The 23,411-nt window shown below is 46.8% G+C and overlaps 1 protein-coding gene across 2 annotated transcripts in view; it reads left to right on the forward strand.

Annotated features, from left to right (window-relative positions):
• LOC122811983 (sarcoplasmic/endoplasmic reticulum calcium ATPase 2-like) overlaps window positions 1-23,411 on the forward strand; it is a 1,984,788-nt gene that overhangs the window by 1,455,748 nt on the left and 505,629 nt on the right. The gene's annotated exons all lie outside the window — the stretch shown is intronic.

Below are 23,411 nucleotides of genomic sequence, written 5' to 3' on the forward strand. Positions count from 1 at the left end.
CTATGGGTAGAGTCCTGATAAGGACACAGCACTCAGCCAGCTTGCCAAAGATCTAATTCCCTCCTCCTCCACCTCGCTCTTACTCACTCTGGCAAAAGTCTAATTCACCTCCTCCTCCACCTCACTTTTGCTCACGCTGGCTGCCGATAGTCTGCACCCTTTTTGAAAGAAAGTATATCAGAAACCATAGTGAGGTAAAACTTCAGAGTTCTTCTGCCAGCTTTTGAGGAAAAACATCTGTTTGGCTCCAGTGTAATGGCAGTTAGTCAAAGACTTTTACCTAACATATACGTCCCCATTTGGGGACCCCTTCCTCTCATAAATATTTTTATTGAATATTTGTGGTATTTCTTCTGATTTACCTTAACGTAAACCAAAATAAGCTGTTTGCAGTATGCTACCTTAAGAATACTGACTTTTCTTAGGGAAGTTTAAGTGCTTCTGCACTGTTTACTTGGCTTATTTTACATTTTTTTATGGAAAACTGTGATTTTAAGAAAACATTAAGCATTTGGGCTGTGCTTAAAGTCAGAATATGTGTATGTTTCTTGCCTATTACAGTTTTAATGCAATTAGAATGTTTTCTCATTTCTGAGGTAGTAAGTGTTCTGTGATATTTCTGACTAATCGTTTAAGGTTTGGTGAAACAGATGGTGTTCTTCGTGTTTCACTATTGCAGTCATTGCATTAGGGTAATCTGCTGTCAGGTTGCCCTCAGTCGGCCTGATTAACAAAGTCTTGGGTCCCACGTCGGTTGCTGTCCCTTCTTCCATGACTTCAGGTCTTCAGGGGTATAAAACATGCAGCCGACGCTATTACATCAGTCCTTCTTGCTGTGCGATGCCCGAAGCAGAAGCAGTTTGCAAGTGCTGGTCGGCCGACTCCTGAAATTTTCGTTTTCGAGTTTCAGAACCGAAGTCTTCAACTAAAAGCTAAGTACCCCGTTGGGAAACTTTCTTGCTCCTTACCTATGTCAGTAAAAGTTAATAATTGTATTACTTGTGGGAAGCAAATACCTCCTAAGGATTTTCATTTGTACTGTATTCCTTGCCTAGGCCCTGACCATGATGTACTTGCTGTCGGTTTTGTGCTTTATTTAATCAGCGCACTATCCGTCGTCGGTACATTTTTGCTTCTAAATATTTCGATTCTTGGTTTAATTATCCAGAAATGCCATCAGTTAGCCATCCAACTACCGGAATACCGAAAAAAAATGCAAAGGAAAAGACAGAGACAGGCCATTGAGGTCCAAGACTGCCGACGATGCTTCTCCTAAGCCAGTCGCCAGTTCGCCGGTACTCAGTCAGGTGCTTTCGCAGCCCCTGATACCCGCTACTTCTGATTCACAGGCCTCTACTGAGACCCATTCGGAGTCCGGTATGCTGCGAGATGTTTCACCTATGGAACCTTGGATGGGTCAGGAGCCGCTGTGCAGGCACCAGCTTCTGAGGGTGTATTCAGGCCTACAGATTTGCATATTAAACCGACTCCACCTTCAATACTAAGGCCTAAATCTCGATCTATGTCTAAAAAACCGACACCCAGGCCACATGTTCAGGCCCCTATGCCTAAAAAATAAATGATCAAAATGGCTGAAGATTTAAATTACTCTAATCAGGGGTAGTCAACCCCCCCCCCCCCTTCTAAGAGGCCTAGGGCTGAACTTGACTTTGAGTCTTCTGAACAGGATTCTGTTTCTTCTGACTCTTCCAATGACCTGGATTTGTCCATACCTACTTATGAGAATGCTAATGCAGAGGATTCCATTCCCTCTGCTTCTCCCCCTGAGGATTTTTTGTTTGGAGAAACGTTACATACCTTAAGGGAGCATTTCCACTGGGAAAGACAAGATTTTTTCTGAATCCAAAAAGAGGCTTAGGGATTTCCTCCTTCTTCCTCAGCATAGGCCTTTGGCTATACCTCCTGTACTAGACATTGTTGATGTGCTTTCGGAATCCAGTATGGCCCCTGATTCCCTGCCTCCGGCCCCTAGTAAACCAGACAGATACTACAGGGTTCCTGAGTCCTACAAATTCCTTTTTTCAAAAATCCTGTTGCGGACCCTGAAACCATTTCTCAGGGGCCCAAGGGCATTAAGGCTTCTACTGCTAAAAATCCTACCCCTTCTGATAGAGACTCCAGGGTGCTGGATAGATGAGGTAAAAAGGTTTATACTTCTGCAACCTTGGCAATCAGGGCTTTAAACTGTCAATTCCATATGCTAAAATATCAACAGCATATCATGGGACTGCTTAAACAGAAAATTATGTGGATTTCTGACTGTGGGGAAAATAAAGATTTACAGGATTTATTGCATTCAGCTGAACAAGTTGGAAAACATACTTTGCAGTGTGGTTTTGATTCTTTAGAGACCTCTTGCAGGGCTGCTGCTACTGGGTCTGTGCTTTGATGGCATACTTGGCTTAAGGAGCAATCTCTGCCTGATCATGTTAAAGCAAAACTGTTGGATGCTCTTTTGCAGCAGGACCGTCTGTTTGGCAATAAGGCTGAAGAAGTTCTAAAAAAGATGGAAGATGAAGTTAAATCTATGCAAACTGTGAAAGATTTCTTACAAGTACAACCTCCAAGATTTAGTTGGCACTGGCCTACTAAGAACTGGTCCCTTCCAGAGCCACTCAAGCCAAACCCAGGCACTCCAAAACACCAGGTTTCAGTCCCAAGGGACTTTCAGAACTAAGCAATGGGGTGCTTCCACTTCCAAATCTGGAAATAACAAGACACCACCTTATGGTAAACAGTCTCAGTGACTTTCTTTAAGATTACCAAGCACTTACCTCTCAGCCACCCCTTTGGGGGAAAAACTGGCTCTTCATGCAAAAAACTGGAAACTTATAACCCAGGACAAATGGGTTTTAAATATAATGTCCCAGGGATACAGATTTCATTTCCACAAGTTTCCACACATTGCCAACTCCACACGGGTGGCTAGACCTGCCCCCAAATCAGTGGGCAGAGGCACAGAAACAAGTACTTTCCCTCCTAAACATGGGGGCTATTCAGCTAGTACCAGAAGAGGAAAAGGGACAAGGTTTCTATTCCAGACTTTTCCTAGTACCAAGAAAAGACAAATCATGGCGTCCAATTCTGGACCTGTCTACTCTAAACACCTTTCTGGACATTCCAGAATTCAAGATGCTGACTCTTCACCATTTACTTCCTATGCTAGGCAAGGATGCCTGGTTGGCAACTCTAGATTTAAAAGAGGCTTACCTGCATATTCCAATCAGGGAATCTTGCAGAAGATACCTACCCTTCAAAGCAGGCTACTTGCATTATCAGTTCTCTGCACTGCCCGTTGGCTTGTCTACTGCTCCCAGGGTATTCACAAAGTGCCTGGCTCCAGTAATTGCATTTTGCAGGTAAAGAAATATCCAGATATATCCATACCTGGACGATTGTCTAATTCAAGAAAACCAGGCCATTCTTCTAAAACATCTGACGTTTGTAAAAAGGGTTCTAACTTGTCTAGGGTACACCATAAACGAAAAGAAATCACAACTGGTGCCCTCTCAAAAAATTACATTCCTGTGTGCAAGCTTGAATACAACTGCCCAGATGGCTTGCCTTACGCCAGAAAAGCAAATTCATTTGGTGACTTACTTCTAACAGGTGGCCACAAAAACCCTGCTGTCTGCAAGACAAATACTGCAAGCCTTTGGATTCATAGCCTCCTGCATTCTTCTAATTCCATATGCAAGACTGCATATGAGGAAACTTCAGTGGTACTTAAAAAGTTAATGGAGTCAACATTGTCACAACCTGGAAACCATGATTCCTATCATACCTTGCCTGCCCCTAGAGTTCCTATGGTGGGCAGAGGCCTGCCACCAAAACAAGGGACTGCAATTCACACCACCCCCTGCCGCCCAAACCCTAACTACAGACGCATCAGACTATGCATGGGGGGCACATCTGGCAGGGAAGTGCATTCAGGGCAAATGGAGCCCAAATCAAATGCACTTTCATATCAATCAAAAAGAAGTGCTAGCTGTACAGAATGGACTGACAGCCTTCAAGGACTACCTTCATCCAGGGCAACTAATGGTAAAGATGGACAACACCACAGTTATGTGGTACATAAACAAGCAGGGGGGTACACATTCCTACCCCCTCTGCATACTAGCCATGGCATTGTGGCACACTGTCTTGAGCTACCAAGTACATCTACAAGCTCAATTCCTGCCAGGAAAGCTGAATATTCTGGCAGATGATCTAAGCAGAAATCTCATGGACCCACACGAATTGAAACTGGAACCACTGATTTTCAACATGTTGACACGCAAATGGGGGAGCCCAGACATAGATCTTTTTGCCTCACCCCAGAAGTACCAGTTGGACAAATTTTGCACAAGAAATCCTCACAAAAAAGTCTGGAAAGTGGATGCTCTGTCCTTCAGCTGGAAAAACCTATCAGTCTATGCCTTTCCCCCTCTGCCTCTGCTCTCCAAAGTTCTTCTAAAAGTCAAACAGGACAAACCAAAAATGATTTTGATTGCTCCAGACTGGTCTCGCCAACACTGGTACCCACTCCTGCGCAGTGTGTCACACATTTCTCCATGGCACCTGCCTCAGACACCTTCCTTACTGTCTCAACAGGAGAACCAAGTTCTGCATCCTCAGCTCCAAACATTGAATCTTGCAGCTTGGTTAATCATTTAAATTCCCCCTTAGCATCCCTCAGCAAACCTGTGATGGATGTCATTTTGGAGGCGGGAAGACTAGTACTAGAAAATCTTATGCTGACAAATTGAAAATATTCTGTGCCTGGAATCAATCTCAAGGGATGAGCACAGCAGCACCCAATTTACCTCAGATTTTGCAATACTTAACTGAGATGCTTCACAAGGACCTGCCTTTTTCCTCCATAAAAATCCATGCCTCAGCCATTTCAGCTCATTACAACACAGACCCCCCCTTCTCTCATCCTCTGCTAATGCAGTATCTCAGAGGGGCCAAAAACTTGAGACCACCCAGGAGAGTGCACTAGCCTTTTGTGTGCATTTAAAGTGTTTTAGTGTAAAGTCACTGTATTTTTGTGAAAAAAAAAAATATTCTTGTTTCCCGCCTTTTCTAAGCTAGTCTAGTCCAGTTTTCAGGTTCTGCTGAATTCAGGGCTGTGGTGCAAGTTCCTGTGTTGCCCATACCATACATACTGCATTTGCGCAGTAGGCAGTGCCAGTTAGCTAGGGTTAAACTATTCCCGGCGTCACAAAGTCTACTCTTCAATTTTTCCCTTGGATCTAGTCAAACTTTCAACTTAATTACTCAAACCATTCCTTTTACAGTCCAGCACTTGCTCAAATCTCTTAGTAAGCACTAATAAATGCTAGCACTACACCCCTATACTGTACAGAAGTACAAGGCTCCCTATTCGTCCCTACCGGACAATCAGTAAAACACTTCACTTTATCTGTTCAGGCATGTCCAAAGGGCAGTTTCAGGTGTACTCTCCAGTACAGCTGGTGAATCTGGGCATCTTGAGGCAATGTTATAATTGCCTCATGTACACAGACAACCCTCTCCTCCTTCCAACAAACACAAATGTATGTGAGAGATGCAACTATACAGCCAAACTGGAGGCCAAGCTCTCTCAACCTAAGACTGGAACAGTCAGTCATGAGGAGAAGGGAAACACTTGCACCACACTTCCAGTCTCACATAGACCAGTCATATCTGCACCAGCAAATAACACACACAAATGCACAAAAACATACTCGGAGGCTCTAAATAAAAATCTGCCAAAGCAGCAGAGACCTCCAAAGCAGACATCCAAGCAACCTCCACCCCCAAACAACAACCACGTATCACATACTTCACAAAGTCAGTGTGCCACGCAATCACAGCCCTTAAGGCTAAATAACACACCCAATACACTAGTAATAGGTGACTCTGTTGTCAGGCACACTGATGTCCCACTCACTAGACTGAACAAGGAGAAGGTTACTGTAAGCTGCCTGTCGGGTGCCAGGATCCGCCACATAACACAAGCAACTCAGGTCACTCCAGAACAGGTACAAATATGACACTCATTATCCATGTTGGTGTGAACGACCTGAGATGTACCTCCCTGGACTACATGAAAAGAGACCTAGTGGAGCTCTCTGATCATGTAGCCCAGGCCAGTATGACCCTGGCCCTGAGTAGCATCCTGCCCTCACCAAGAATGACGCTACAGTATAAAGATAAAATGATCAATTTTAACAATTGGCTAAGCTTTTGGTGTCGTTCAAAGGGGATCCAGTGTTTGTCAGTCTGGGATGACATGCTCAACAAGCCATGTTGCTTCGCCAGAGATGGCTTGCACCTGTCTCCCTTAGGCTTTCGAATACTGGCCAAGGCTCTTGCCGTCCCATAGTGCCTTTTTTAGGCAAGGCTCAAAAGACAAACCCACCTCCGTAAACAACACAAGAAACCAAAAACTGAGGGTAATGTTACTCAATGCCATAAGTCTAAACCTCAAAATGCACGCACTCGAGGCACTCCTCAGTATGGAGAGAATCAATATCTGTGCAGTAACAGAAACCTGGATGTTCATCGTGCATACAGCTGCAGTCATAACAGATGGATTCTCGTCCTCGGTCGGCCGAATTCCAAAGTCTAGGTCCGGCTTCGGTTGTCGTCGCTTCTTCCCTGATGTCAGTGCGACAGGGGAATAAAGGAACCAGCCGACGCCATTTTCTTCAGTCTTTCTTGCTGCGCGGTGCCCAAAGCAGAAGCAGTTCGCAAGTGCCGGTCGGCCAGCTCCTGAAATTACGAAATTTGGAAACCGAAGTCTTCTTAAAAGCTAAGTACCCTGTTGGGGAAACTTTTCTTGCCTCAGACCGATGTCAGACAAAGTTAATAACTGTATTTCTTGTGGGAAGCAAATACCGCATAAGGATTTCCATTCCCTCTGTATACCTTGTTTAGGCCCAGACCACGACGTCTCGGTCTGTTGCTTTTGTGCTACATTCAACAAACGCACTATTAAGCGGCGGGCGGTGTTCGCCCAGCATTATTTTGGGAAAGCATTTAACTATACTATGTCGTCGGATACTCCGACTCCGGTTTTGTCTAAAAAATGCAAAGACAAGGACAGACACACGAGGTCTTCCGACACCACGCCAAAGCCGACTACACATGGTCCGGTTCTCAGTGAGGCGCCTACACAGCCCCTGATTACCGACGACACTTATTTGACGGTGTCTCCTGTACCCGATGTCGCAGGCTCCTCGGCCCACACCCCGACTACAGATACCGAAGCCACTCTTGGCATTGAAACTCAGAATATGGACAGGTCCACCTCCACACAAGGTGTCTTCAGACCTTCCTCTTCTTTCTCCATCAAGGCTTTCACAAAGTCTAAAGCAACCATGCACTCTAAGAGACCAGCTACACAGGGCCCATCTCCAGGCCCCATGCCTAAGAAACAGATGCTTAAAATGCCTGAGGATTTAATTACTCTAATCAGAGGATGTCCTTCAAGGATGCATCTGCAGTCATCACATATGGGTTGTCCTGCCTCAGGCAGCCCTTCGGTCGGCCGGATTCCAAAGTCTGGGTCTGGCGTTGGCTGATGTCACCCCTTCCCCGACGTCAGAGTGCCTGGGGTATAAAAGCATCAGCCGACGCCATCTTCCTCAGTCTTTCTTGCCGTGTGGTGCCCGAAGCAGAAGCAGTTGACAAGTGCCGGTAGGCCAGCTCCTGTAATTCAGCTACCGAAGACTTCAAAAGCTAAGTACCCCGTTGGGGACTCTTTCTTGCCTCAGCCGATGTCAGATAAAGTTAATAATTGCTTAACTTGTGGGAAACAAATACCTCATAAGGATTTCCACTCTTACTGCCTCCCCTGCCTAGGCCCAGACCACGACGTCTCGGCCTATTCAGCCTGTGCTTCCTTCAACCGACGCACTCTTAGACGTCGGGCAGAGTTTGCAGAGGAATTTTTTGGGGCTAGTTTTTCATGCGATATGCCGTCGGAGACTCCGACTTCATATTTAATAAAGAAACGGAAGGACAAGGACCGACACACGCGGGCCGCGGTTTCGGCTGAAACCACGGCCAGGCCTACCACGAGTGTCTCGGTCTCGGCTGAAACAGAGTCCTTGGTACTTCCGACCCCCGAAACCGCTCAAACGACAACCTCGGCCCCGGAGGCCCCTGCTGAGTCGGTTATTGAATTTCCTTCAGAAACTGGTGTCTTGGAAACTTCCGACACCATTCCTCTAGACAAAACTACTCCAGCACGTGGTGCAGCTAGGCCTCCTGCATCCATGTCCATAAAGGCATTCTCCAGGGCTAAAGCTGCTAAACATACAAAAGCTATGCCTCCCAGGGTTATTCCTCAGGGACCCTCTACAAGTTCACAGATTCTTACTTTAGCAGAGGACCTTATTTCCTTGATTAGGGGCTCTCAACCTCCTCTAGACAAAAGGCCCAGGGTTGAGCCCTCTGATCCCCACTCCTCAGAGGAGGCCTCTGATGGCTCTGCTCTCTCGGACTACCAGGAGGAGGCTTTTTCGGCCTACGAGGATTCTGATGCAGAGGAATCAATCCCCTCGGCCTCCCCCCCTGAAGAACTATCCTTCGGGGAGACCCTTCACACTATGAGAGAGCATTTCAAATGGCAGGGCCAGGAATTTTCTGATTCCAGGAAAAGATTAAGAACTTTTCTGCATTTACCTCAGCATAGACCTTTGGCTATTCCTCCTGTTATGAATGTCATTGATGATGTGTAGTCTGAGTCTAGCATAACCCCTGACACTCTTCCTCCAGCCCCTGTCAAACCCGATAGGTACTACAGGGTCCCAGACTCGCATCATTTTCTTTACAAGGCCCACTCTGCTGATCCAGAAACTATTTCCTAGGGCCCTAAAGGGGTTGCAGCTGCCACCACTAAAAATCCACTTCCCTCTGAAAGGGAGTCTAGGGCTTTAGAGAGATGGGGTAAAAAAGTGTATACTTCTGCTACTCTTTCTATGAGGGCATTAAATTGTCAATTTCATATGATACAGTACCAAGAGTATTTGTTAGATAAATTGCATAAGAAACTGTCTTCACCTGAACCCCTAGATCGCAAATCACTACAGGATCTGGTACATAACTCCCAGCAGGTTAGCAACCATTTCTTACAATGTGGTTATGATGCATTGGAAGCTTCATGTAGGTCAGCTATGACAGGTGCAGTCATACGTAGGCATGTTTGGCTGAAGGGACAATCTCTGCCAGACCATGTTAAAGCTAAGCTTCTGGATGCTCCACTGGAAAAGCAAACGTTATTTGGCTCCACTGCTCAGGAGGTCTTAAAGAAATTTGAGGAAAAGGCAAAATCTGTACAAACAGTCAAAGATTTTCTACAAGTCCAACCACCAAGATTCAGCAGAAATTAGCCTACCAAGAATTGGTCCTTTCCGGACACAGAAAGATTTCAGAGAGGCAAGAACAGGCGTGCCAGTGGTAGAGGGCACGCTAGAGGCTCCTACAGAGGGCGTCAATGGCAGCCTCCCAACCAGAGAGGTGGTGCAGGACCTACAACTGCTGCACAAGGACAGACTCAATGACTTTGCTTTGACTCCGCCAACCAGGGTTCAACTAGAAGCACCTTTGGGCGGAAAGCTTTCTTTATTCTCAGACAATTGGCACAGTATTACAAGAGACAAATGAACACTGCAAATAATAGACAGAGAATACAGGTTCCATTTTCACACATTGCCAAAAAGAAAAGGCATGCCAGACCTGCCACCAAATCAAAGGGCAGAGGCTTTGAAACAAATCTCCAACTTAATGCAAATGACAGCTATAGAAAAGGTTCCTCTTTCAGAACAAGGCCAAGGATTTTATTCCAGACTATTCCTTGTTCCAAGAAAAGAAAATCAATGGAGGCCTATTCTCGACTTGTCCACACTGAATACTTACCTCATTGTGCCAAAATTCAAAATGCTGACTCTACAGCAACTCCTTCCCATGCTGGGCAAGAGGTCTTGGCTGGTGACTCTAGACCTCAAGGAGGCATACCTGCATGTCCCTATCAGACAAAGTTGCAGAAGACACCTCAGATTTCTTGCAGGTTCAGAGCATTATCAATTCTCAGCATTGCCCTTTGGCTTATCTACTGCCCAGAGTATTCATGAAATGCCTGGCATCACTAATTGCACACTGCAGACTTCAGGGGATTCAAATATACCCATATCTGGATGACTGCCTTATACAAGCGGACAGCCAGCAAACTTTGGTAAAGGACTTGAATTATGCCATCCACCTACTGCAGGCCTTGGGATATACAGTCAACATTCACAAATCAAGACTTGTTCCATCCCAAAGAATAACTTTTCTGGGTGCGGATCTAGACACAACCACCCAAATGGCTTTTCTCACAGAAGAAAAACAAAGACAACTACCGGATTACTTCAAGAATCTGACAAGACAAACTCAGCTGACTGCAAGGAAAATCCTGCAGGCCCTGGGTTACATGGCATCTTGCATTCTTCTGATTCCCCAAGCAAGGCTGCATATGAGGAAACTACAATGGTACCTAAGGAGTTTATAGACTCAGCACAGTCACAGCTTAGAAACTTTGATCCCACTCATTCCATTCCTCCAAAAGGAATTTCTGTGGTGGGCTCAAGCAAGCCAATCAAACAGGGGTCTGCCCTTCAGCAAGCCAATAGCCAGCCAAACCATTACAACGGACGCTTCAGACCACGGTTGGGGAGCGCACATGGAGGGCAGATGTATTCAAGGACTATGGTCACAAAAGGAGCTACGCATGCACATAAACCAAAAGGAAATGCTGGCAGTGATACATGCAATCGAGGCCTTCAAACTCTTTCTGCATCAAGGCCACCTGCTAATAAGGACAGACAACACCACAGTTATGTGGTACATAAACAAGCAAGAAGGCCCCCATTCCTACCCTCTTTGCAGACTGGCAATGAATCTATGGGAACTTTCCTTGAAACTCAATATAGACCTGCAATCCCAGTTTGTGCCAGGAAAAGACAATATACTGGCGGACAGCTTAAGCAGAAATATCATGGATGCACATGAATGGATGCTGCACCCAGACATCTTCCTACAGATAACACAATCATGGGGAAGGCCAGACATAGATCTTTTTGCCTCCCCCCACAATCATCAGCTGAAGAAATTCTGCTCAAGGACATACCACCCACAAGCATGGAAAGTGGACGCCCTATCTTTCAGCTGGAGAACTCTAACAGTGTATGCATTTCCACCTCTTCCATTAATGACCAAGGTCTTACTGAAGATCAGGACAGAGCAGCCAAAAGTTATTCTGATAGCTCCGGACTGGCCAAGACAGCACTGGTACCCACTGTTAAAGAGCATGTCACGCACGAAACCATGGCCTCTTCCTCAATGGCCACTTCTCCTGACACAGCACAATTACAAAACTCTGCATTCCAACCTGAAAACCTTGTGACTAACAGCCTGGAAAATACCTTGACTCCTCCTCAGGATAAGCTATCCAAGAGAGTGAAGGATATCATCATGGAAGCTCGCAGGCCTTCCACAAGAAAGGCATATTCAGCAAAATGGAAAAGATTTCACACTTGGAGCACCACAAAGGGCCTAGATGCGACAGTGATGAACATGCCACACATCCTGGAGTACTTGGCAGAAATGCTCCACAATGCCCTGTCTTACTCTTCCATTAAAATTCATGCTTCAGCAATTTCAGCAGAGTACAATACTGATCCACCTGTCTTTTCTCATCCTCTCCTAAGACAGTTTCTAAGAGGAATTAAAAACATCAATCCTCCAAGGAAACATCCAGTACCTACTTGGGACCTTAACTTCGTGTTGGAAAAACTAACTCTGCCTCTATTTGAACCAGCAGCATCTGCAGAACTACAGTTCCTGTCTTGGAAGACCGCCTTCCTTCTGGCCATAACCTCAGCAAGAAGAGTATCTGAGTTACAGGCCCTCATGGCAGTGCAGCCATTTCTTATTTTTCATCAGGACAGAGTCTCATTGAGAACCAATCCTTCATTTATGCCAAAGGTGGTATCCAGGGTCTCATTAAACCAAGCTATTCACCTGCCTACCTTCTTTCCAAATCCACAAAACAAAGGGGAGAAACTTCTGCACACCCTGGACATACACAGACAGATATTATGTGATCCTATCTCGCCTACATTCTGTACTGATGGGTTCGGAGCCGATCCTCGGCTCTGACTCTGCACGCTGTACTATAGAACGAAGTTTCTTATTGGCTGAGCTATCCCACATCCCAGGATGCACCACCACTGCTTCCCCAGATCTCGTTTGCCACTTTACAAGCAAAGACGTGGTCTCGGACTTGGCTGAGCTAAGTGCTTATTTCTTAAGAAATTTCTGTCAGGAATTTTTTGATAATTGACCCAAAAGCTGTTTTAACAGCTATCGTTGTTGTGTGACTGAGTTTGAGTTAAATTTTGTGGCAAAATTTATCTTTAATTTGAGGGAAAGGATCCCGTTTAAGTTAGAGGGGCCTTGCCCTCGCGCGTGATTGAAATACTTAGTGAGTCTTGTGGTAGTGTTATTAGTTGGTCAAGTATCCCGTTTTATGTTAGAGGGGTCTTGCCCTAATTCTCAACATCTTAAGAAAATGTTGTGACTAAAGTTTCTTTTTTGTGTAGTGATTGTGTGTCAACATGTCTAAAGAGCACAGACCATCTGGGTTCAAAAAAATGCTCTAAATGCAGCTACAAAATGTCCATAACGAACGATCACTCTTTATGTGTGTATTGTTTAGGCCCTAAACACCTTCAGGAGTCATGCAGCATTTGTCACGCCTTTTCCTCCCGGGTCCTCCAAGAGAAGAAAAACAAATTGATTCTAAAAGGGCTTATTACACCTTCTTTTGAGGAGGCTTTATCTTCTTCCTCTTCACCTTCGAAGAAAAATAAATCGTCGGCTCCGACCAGCCCGTCGGAACCGGCCACAAAGAAATCTCGGCAGGCTTCTCCATTGGCTCCATGGACTTCGGAGCCGAGGGCGGAACGGTCTGCCTCGATGCCTCCAGCCTCGACTCCTCTGGCTTTGGAGCTGACGGCTAGAGCTTCGAGAGGCGGGTCACCTTCATCGGCTCCACTGCCTTGGAGCGAGAGTTGCCCGCTCAGACTCTTCCCTTCGCCCGAGGGAAATTGCAATGGTTGTGGAGTCTCCTCGGCACCGATATTTATCGAGACGATTCGAGCCGTCCCCAGTCCTTCGGAACCGGTGGAGAAGTCGACTCGAACTCGTTCGATCTCTTCTCGATCTTCGAGGATGTCAGATTCGGACATTGACAGGGTACTTCAAAGGCTGTTTCAGTCTCCAGTCTTCCAAAAGTTGGTTTCGGCTCCAGCCCAGTCGGCTCCGGAGCCGATTGCCCACCCTGTTGTCTTGGTTCCTCCTCCAACAGCCTCGGCACCGTTGTAGTCGGTGCTAGTGGAGCCGATGGAGGTTTTCTTGTCGGCTCCGACCCTTACTCCAACATCGACCTTCGGGTCGGAGTTCGGTACACGGACCTCCTCGGTCGGCCCCAGGGGTGACTCTTCGGGACCGATGTTTTCGGTTCAGAGCCTCCCTCTCGGTGCGTCGGCTGCGGGAGTGCCGTCTACTGTTGTGGCCTCGGGGGGGTTGGACCTTCCCAGAACTCTGGGGGTCCGGCCTTCAGGGCCATGAGGAGTGCTTTGGCCAAATCTTCTTTGGCCACCTCCACCGTCTCACCGGCACCTTCCCTTGGCACAGAGACTGGTTCCTTTGTAGTCCCCCTGTCTCAAGACAGTGGAGCCCTGGGGCCTGAGGTCACCCCCGTTGGGGGTTCCCCCCTTCCTGAAGGTCCCTCCGAAGCGTCTTCGGAGGAACCTCCAAGAAAGAGACAGTGCAAGAGGAAGCACGTCGACTCCCCTGATGAGTCTCTCACCTCAGACACCGACCTCGATGATGCGGAGGGGTCCCCCATGTCGTCCTCGGATGATGTCTCCTTTGCGGACATCTTGGAAATCCTGAAGCAACGAGGCGACTGGCAGCCCAAACCCCCTTCCGCTGAGGAGTTGGTATTCCTCAACGCCTTCGGGGCTCAGCCCTCCGCCTCCTGGGTGTCTCCGCCCTTCGATGAGCTTCTGGATTTGATCTCTCGAAGGGCATGGGAGCACCCGGATGTCCTTCATGGATGCATCTGCAGTCATAACAACTGGGTTGTCCTGTCGTCAGGCAGCCCTTTGGTCGGCCGGATTCCAAAGTCCGGGTCCGGCGCTGATGTCGCACTTCACCGTCATCTCTGCTGGTCTTCGGTATAAAGGCATCAGCCGCGCCATTTTCTCAGTCTTTCTTGCGTGGCGCCAAGCAGAAGCTGTTCGCAAGTGCCGGTCGGTCAGATCCAGAGATTACTACTACCAAATACTTCAAGACTTCTAAAGCTAAGTACCCATTGGGGACTGTTTCTTGCCTCAGCCGATGTCAGAAAAAGTCAATAACTGTTTAACTTGTGGGAAACAAATACCTCATAAAGATTTCCACTCTTACTGTTTGCCTTGTTTAGGCCCAGACCACGGCGTAGCAGCCTGTTCGCCTGTGCTTCTTTCAACCGAGCACGCTTAGGCGTCGGTCGGAGTTTGCTGAACAGTTTTCGGCTCTGAATTGCGTACATTATGCGGATCCTCCGACTACCCAAATTATTAAAAAAAGAAAAGACCGGTTTCGGCGAAACCATGGTTAAGCAAACCGAGTCTCTCTCGGTTCGGGAACCCGAGAAACTGATCAGAGTACAGCGAATCAATGACTACTGAGGTTCCGTACTTGAATCGGCCTCAGAAATTTTACCCACTACAGTGGTTACTAGTGACTTATCAGACACCATCCCTTTGGATGTCTCTACCCACGTGCTGCTAGGCCTCCTGCAGCCATGTCTATTAAGGCCTTCTAAAGCAGCCAAATCTACTAGGTCAGTGCCTGTTAAACCCCTCAACCAGGCCCACTTCTAGTTCACAAATGCTCACTCTGGCAGAAGATTTAATATCCTTAATTAGGGATCTCAATCTCACCCAGACAGGGCCTCTCAGCCCCAGAAAAGAGACCTAGAGCAGAGCCCCTCGAGCCTGTGTCCTCTGATGATTCTCATGGAAGACTCAGATATTACAGACCAGCCAGAGGCTCCTTTCTCAATTTTGAGGACTCAGATGCTGAAGAATCCATTCCAGCTGCTTCCCCACCAGAAGAATTCTCCTTTGGGGAAACCTTACATGCCATGAGAGAACAATTCCAATGGCAGGAGGATTTTCAGATCAGAAAAGACTTAGGACTTTCTGCACCTACCACAACACAGACCCTTAGCTATACCTCCTGTCCTCTCTGTTGTGGATGCATTTAATGATGTTTGCACTGCACCAGATTCTTTACCTCCAGCACCTGCCAAACCAGATAGATTTTACAGGGTGCCAGACACTCATCATCACCTATACAAGGCCCCTCTTGCAGACCCGAAACTATATCCCAGGGCCCTAAGGCAGTAACCTCAACCACAGCAAAAACCTATTCCTTCTGAAAGGAAGCCAGGTCTTTAGACAGATGGGGCAAAGGTTTACACCTCTGCTACTCTCTCAGCTAGAGCTTTAAACTGTCAGTTTCACATGATACAATACCAAGAGTTTATGCTTGATCAGTTAACTAAAAAGCTATCCTCTGATGACTCTATAGATAAGAAAATCTATTAGAAATGGTAAATAACATACAACAGGTTAGTAACCATTCCTTAAAATGTGGCTATGATGCACTGGAGGCTTCATTTAGATCAGCCATGACTGGCACAGTGATAAGAAGGCATGCATGGCTGAAGGAACAAGTTTACGGATCATGTTAAAGCTAAGTTATTAGATGCTCCTATGGATAAGACCAGTTTGTTTGGTACACCTGCCCAGCAAGTAATGAAGAAAATGGAAGAAAAGGCAAAATCTGTACAAGCGGTTAAAGATTTCTTGCAGGTTCAACCCCAAGGTTTAGCAGGAACTGGCCTGCCAAAATTGGTCCTTTCCTGACTCCACAAGATCCCAAAGGGGCAGGAATAGGCGTTCCAGAGGCAGAAATCAATCCAGAGGGGTGCCTACAGAGGGCTGACAGTGGCAAGGTAACAGAGCCACAGGTACAGCCACTACCACTACACCAGGGCAATCACAGTGACTTGATTCTAACCCGCCTACCAGGGAACAAATAGCAGCACCCTTGAGCGGAAAATTATATTTTCAAGAACTGGCACTATATCACAAAAGACAAGTGGATTTTGCAAACCATAGACCAAGGTTACGGTTCCACTTCCACACTATACCAGTCAAAAGAATGCCAAACCTACCTCCAAATCAAAAACAGAAGCTCTACAGCAGATAATGCAATTAACAAAGATGAGAGCTGTGGAAAGAGTACCAATAACAGAACAAGGCAAAGGATTCTACTCCAGACTATTCCTAGTTCCAAGAAAGGAAAAGAGTTGGAGACCTATTCTCGATCTGTCCACCTTAAACACATACATCATTGTCCCAAAATTCAAGATGCTGACCCTACAGCAACTTCTTCCCATGCTGGGCAAGGAGTGTTGGCTGGTAACTCTAGATCTCAAGGAGGCATACCATTCGACCAATTTGCAGAAGATACCTCAGATTTCTTGCAGGATCAGAGCACTATCAATTCTCAGCATTGCCCTTTGGCTTATCTACTGCAGAGTATTCACAAAATGCCTGGCATCAGTAATCGCCACTGCAGACTACAGGGAATCCAAATTTATCCATACCTGGGCGACTGCCTACTACAGGGGACAACAAAAGCAAGCTGACAACAGATTTACAAAGGGTCATTTACTTGCTACAAGCATTGGGATACACAGTCAATTTGCAAAATCAAGGCTGATTCCATCCCAAACAAGGACATTCTAATTGGACACAGTAAAACAAATGGCATTCCTAACTGCAGAAAAACAAAAGATCTCCTCTTTACTTCTTGGCACTAACAAACCACAGCAAGCTAACAGCAAGAAAAGTTCTGCAGGCCTTGGGCTTCATGGCATCATGCATAATCTTGGTTCCACATGCCAGACTACATATGAGAAAACTACAGTGGTACCTAAAGAATTTATGGTCCCAACACAGGCACAGCCTAGAAGCAGAAATTCCACTAATTCCATGCCTAAAACAGGAGTTCCTATGGTGGGCTCAAGCATGCCAGTCAAACCCAGGCTTACCCTTTCACAAATATCAAGCAAGCCAAACCATCACAACAGATGCCTCAGACCTAGGATGGGGCTCACATGCTGGACAAATGCGTGCAAGGATTGTGGGCAGGACCAACTTCACCTGCACATCAACCTAAAAGAAATGCTGGCAGTAAAACTGGCAATCCAAAATTCAGACCATTTCTCAAAGAAGGCCATTTGATGATAAGGACAGACAACACCACAGTCATGTGGTACATCAACAAACAGGAGGCACTCATTCATACCCCTATGCAGAATGACTTTGGACCTTTGGAACCTGGCACTCAGCTACAACATCCAGTTACAGGCAATGTTTGGGAAAGGAGAACACTCTAGCAGACATGTTAAGCAGAACCACCTGGGATGCTCACGAATGGATGCTACACCGGACATCTTCAAGACAAAGAAATGGGGAATGCCACAGATAGATCTATTCTTCCCTCTCAACCACCAGCTCAAAAATTCATTCCATCCACTTGCAAGTGGATTCTCTCCTTCAGCTGGAAAGGCCTGACAGCATATGCATTCCCACCTCTTCCTTTGATACACAAGGTATTAAAAATCAACGTCCAAGGATAATCCTGATAGCTCCAAACTGGCCAAGACAACACTGGTACCCATTGCTGAGGAGCATGTCTCGGGACAAATGTGGTCAATACCCTGATGCCTTTGATGTTAACTCAGAACAACTACAGCATCATGCATCCAAACCTAAAACGTTGCAGCTGACTGCATGGCACATCACATAGCAGCAACTATTCCAGATCTCTCCCAAAGGGTGAAAGACATTATCCTTGAAGCCGCAGACCTTCAACAAGAAGGAACTATGCAGGGAAATGGAAAAGGTTTGTCATTTGGAGTGCTGAAAGAGGGAAGGATGTGTGAATATAGATATGGCTAACATTCTGGAGTACTTGGCAGAGCTTCTACTTACAGGCCTGTCCTATTCCTCCATCAAGATACATGCATCAGCTATTTCAGCAGAATACAGCTTTGATCCACCTGTCTTCTCACACCCTCTACTCAGGCAGTTCCTCAGAGGGATCAAGAATGTAAAACCTCCTAGGAAACCACCACTGCCAGCTTGGGATTTGAACTTTGTGCTAGAAAAGTTGACACTGCACCTTTTGAACCAGCAGCAACAGCAGACCTACAGCATCTTTCATGGAAAACTGCTTTCCTACTGGCAATAACCTCAGCAAGGAGGGTTTCTGAACTTCAGGCCCTAATGGCAGTACAACCCTTCCTAATCTTCCACCAAGACAGAGTGTCCATGAGGACTAATCCTACGTTTATGCCTAAGGTGGTATCCAGAGTGTCCTTAAACCAGGCAATCCACCTACCTACCTTCTTCCCCAACCCACAAAACAGAGGGGAAAGAATGCTGCATTCCTTGGATGTACACAGACAGCTACGCTACTACCTGGACAGAACAAAAAGTAACAGAAAAACTGACCAGCTTTTTGTAGCCTATGCAACAGGAAGGGAAGGAAAAGCAATTTCAAAACAGACAATCTCCAAATGGATAGGAAATTGCATACGATTCTGTTACTCTTTCCATGGAAAACCAATTCCACAGAACATACGACCTCATTCTACAAGAGCAACAGCCACTACCACAGCCTTCTTACGAGGAGTGGCAACCAAGGACATTATTGAGGCGGCTACTTGGACCTCCGTGCATACATTTGCCAAGCATTATAATTTACCTGTATTCCAGATCCCGAGCAGGGTTTGCCACTGCTGTACTGCAAGGGATCCTAACCACACCATAATCTATTCTTCCTCCTCTCCTAGTTGGCTATGGTATTCTACCCAGTTGTTATGACTGCAGTTGCATCCTTGAAGGACATAGTACAGTTTTGTACCTACCATAAATGTAGATGTCGAACTGGATAGCATCTGCAGTCCCCTCCTCCTTCCCCTCTGTGGTACTCCTAGGGTATTTACCCTCCTAATAGCTAGCTGGTGGGGGGGAGTCTCTTATGGTGTATTTGTTTGTATATATGTACATACATGCTTATTTTTTGTGTTTGCCTTCTATCCTTTGGAAACATTGGCATTTATACCCAAAATTTAGACTTCCAAGAGGGCAACTGGCATCTGGGGCAAGAAACACTGAAGAAAATGGCATTGGCTGATGCCTTTATAGACCAGCAGAGATGGGTGAAGTGCGACATCAGACCCGGACTTTGGAACTGCCTGACGACAGGACAACCCAGTTGTTATGACTGCAGATGCTATCCAGTTCGGACATCTACATTTATGGTAGGTACAAAACTGTACTTTTCTGTGGAACCGGTGCCAGCTCACCCTAATAAATTTCTTTCAGCACCCCCCCCCCCCCGAAAAGGATTTCCTCTCCAAAGGTGTGGCTGTAGATGCCATGGTGGTGGCATCTGCTAACCATCAAGATGTGGCACAGGCTTCGACGTCCATCCATCCTCCTAATAAAGAGTCCAGGAGCATGGATCGGTACGGGAAGCGCACCCTTACTTCAGCAGCCTTTACTTTAAGGTCTCTGAATTATCTGACGCACTTCACCAGACTTCAGAGGGATCTGGTCAAGGAACTATCAGATACCCTCTCTGGTAACCTACCTGAGCAGTTGGCCCAGACGGTTAGCTCTCAGTTGGCTACCCTATCATCGATATCGAACTCGTCCATGAGGCTCATTTCGTATGCAGCCGAGGAGGCGAGTAGAGCGGGAACAGGTGTTGCTCTACGGAGACAAGCCTGGCTTCGCCTGTGTCATTTTGCGGAAGCCTTCAAGTCTTCCTTTGCCGACGCTCCCTTTGATGGGTCCTCTTTGTTTGGACCCAAGGTAAAGGACACCTTGACTCGCTGTGAACAAGAGGGTAAGACTTTGACTGCCGTAGGGGCACGGTTTTCCACTCCCTTCAGGCCTTATCCCAAGGCTAGAAGAGGGGGGAAAATGTGGTTCTGTAAATCTCAAAAGACTTACTCCTCACAGCAGGGCGATCCCCCTACTAGAGGCAGAGGAGGGAGAAATTTTTCAGGAAGACGCCGTCCCAGAGGCGGTGGAGGCTCCCGCAATACTGGAGACCGCGAGTCCTTTAGTGGCTCCTCAACCTTCCAGCATCCCTGAAGGATTGCCCGACTGTGCAGCTCCGGAGCCAGTCGGGGGTTGTTTTTCGAAGCACCTAAAGGCCTGGGGGAATATCACTCAGGACCAATGGGTGCTCTGAATCATCACCGGAGGTTACACCATCCCCTTTTCTCAACCCCCCCACCATCCCAAAAAATCCCGGACCCACTACCCAGTCAACGGGATCTTGCAGCCATCGAAATCTCAAAGCTGCTTCAAAAAGGAGTCATCCAACCGGTCCCCGTAGGCCAGACCGGATTAAGGACTTACTCAAGATTCTTTTTGGTGCCAAAAAAGACCGGGGACTTGAGGCCCATTTTGGATCTCAGCAAGCTAAATCGATCAGTCAAGAAGTCCAAGTTCCGGATGGTCACCTTGCAATCCATTCTCCCGCTGCTGGAGAAAGGTGTTTGGATGTGCTCCATAGATCTCAAGGACGCCTATTATCACATCCTGATAGATCACGCGTCCAGGAGACACTTGCGCTTCAGCCTGGGAGACGGGCATTTTCAGTTCCGTGCACTGCCCTTTGGTCTCACCACAGCCCCCAGGGTGTTCACCAAATGTTTGGCAGTGGTGACTGCTCACCTGAGAAGTCTAGGATTCCAGGTGTTTCCATACCTAGACGACTGGCTCCTAACTGCCACCTCCAGGTGTCTACTCTTACAAAACCTAGCAGCCACTATATCTCTAGGCAACTCCCTAGGAATCACCTTCAATTGGGCAAAGTCTGTGTTGCTGCCATCTCAGCGCATATGGTTTATCGGAGTAGAGATAGACTCAAAGCAAATGCGGGTCTATCTTCCTACAGAGAGGATAGAAACATTACAGTCTCAAGTTCGAGCCTTGCTTCTCAAACGCCGAGCCCCAGCCAGGATGGTCCTACAACTGTTAGGTTCCATGTCGGCCACCGTTCTCCTAGTCAACTTGGCAAGATTACATATGAGGATTCTCCAGTGGCTCCTGTCAGTCCAGTGGTCTTATCAGGATCTCCCTCTCAGTCACCTCATTCTGATCACAGAGACGTGCAAACAGGACCTTCGTTGGTGGCTTCTTTCCTCCAACCTGGATCAGGGGCGACCCTTCGTTCAACCACCTCCAGTGGCCACATTGACTACGGACGCCTCCCAGACGGGGTGGGGGGGACATTACCTGGGCAGGTCAGTCCAGGGCAAGTGGCATTCCGACGAGAGTCTCCTCCACATTAACATACTAGAAATGAGGGCGGTGCTTCTATCTCTGCAAGCACTACACAATTACCTCCCCCCGGGCATGATTGCCATTCAGTCTGACAACATGTCAGTAGTCTGGTACCTGAACAAGCAGGGAGGGACCAGATCCTACCCCCTTTGCAGAGAGGCCATGAAAGTATGGGATTGGGCGATTGCAACCAAACGTTTTCTGGTAGCAACACGCATTCCTGGGAGATCCAATGTGATAGCCGACAGACTGAGCAGAACTATTCTCTCCCCTCATGAGTGGTCTCTGAACGACAGAGTGGCAACTCAGATTTTCAGAAGATGGGGAACTCCTTGTTGCGACCTTTTCGCAACCCCCCTCAACACGGAATGCCAACAGTTCTTCTCTCTCACCCCAGTTCCGGGGGAGATTTCCAAGGACGCCCTAGTCCAAGCTTGGCCCAACAGCCTGCTATACGCCTTTCCACTGGTTCCCCTTCTTCCCAAGGTGATCCAGAAGGCGATTCGCTTGGAGAGCAAAATGATTTTAGTTGCCCCATACTGGCCTCGTCAAGTCTGGTTTCCCTTTCTTCGGAAATATGCACTGGACGGTCCATGGTTCCTGGACCAAGTTCCGGATCTCTTGATCCATCAGTCGGGACAGCTTCATCAGTCCCTCCACTCGTTGAGGTTAACAGCTTGGCTCCTCCTCTTCCGACCATAGTCAGGAACCATGCTTTGGACCCGGAAGTCATACATATCTTGTCCTCGGCCCATAAGACTTCTACTAAGAAAATGTATAACAGCAAATGGAAGAGATTTGCTATTTGGGCCCAACTCCGGGATTAGATCCCATAACTGTCCCGGTGTCAGAGGTTCTGAAGTTTGTAGCTTCTCTGTTCAATCAAGATTTTTCGGTCTCTACCATTAAGGTTCAATTGGCAGCTATTTCCAATTTTCATGAGAGCATAGAACCACCTTTGATGAGCAACAAGTTGTGTAAAGCCTTCATGAAAGGTGCTGGGCTGCTTCGGCCCCCGATATCTCATCCCGCTCCACCGTGGGACCTTAATGTTGTGTTAGGTGCTTTGACCTCTTCCCCCTTTGAACCGGCAGCAACTTGTGACTTGAAATTTCTTTCTTGGAAGACTGCTTTCTTAGTTGCAATTACATCAGCCAGAAGAGTTTCAGAACTTCAAGCCCTATGTGTCAAACCACCATACCTGATTTTTCACAAGGATAGAGTATCCCTCAGACCGAATCCATCCTTTGTTCCTAAGGTTTGTTCTAGTTTTTGTCTGCAACAGTCATTGGAACTTCCAGTTTTCTTCCCAAAGTACTCGAATAGAGCGGAATACATTTTTCACACCTTGGATGTTCACAGACAATTGCACTTCTATTTGGATAGGATGCACCAAACATGGAAAACAGATCAGTTGTTTGTGTCTTTTTCGGACAATAAATTGGGCAAAGCTGTCACGAAAGTCACTATTGCCAAGTGGATCAGAGCTGTATCAGTCATACTTACTTCATTTCTAATAAAGAGCTCAAAACTACAGTGAAAGCTCATTCTACCAGGGCTATGGCTACTTCGACAGCTTTTCATTCTAAGCTTGCCATTAGTGACATTCGTGCTACGTGGTCTTCTCCTCACACCTTCATTTCTCATTACAAATTGACGTGGCATCTCGGGAAGCTTCTTCGGTTCCACAGTTCTCAGGAGTGTTTTCCAGTGAGCCACCCAGGAATCAGGTGCTAGGACGCTGTCCCATCAGTACAGAATGTAGGCGAGATAGGATCACATAACATCCTTTAGTTATGTACTTACCATAACTTTAGATGTATGGGATCCATCTCACATTCCTAATAACCCACCCTCCTTCCCCCTGCCTTGGAGATC

Source organism: Protopterus annectens, chromosome 9.part0, assembly GCF_019279795.1.
Source record: "Protopterus annectens isolate FY-2018-M chromosome 9.part0, PAN1.0, whole genome shotgun sequence".
In the NCBI taxonomy this organism is placed as follows: Eukaryota; Metazoa; Chordata; order Ceratodontiformes; family Protopteridae; genus Protopterus; species Protopterus annectens.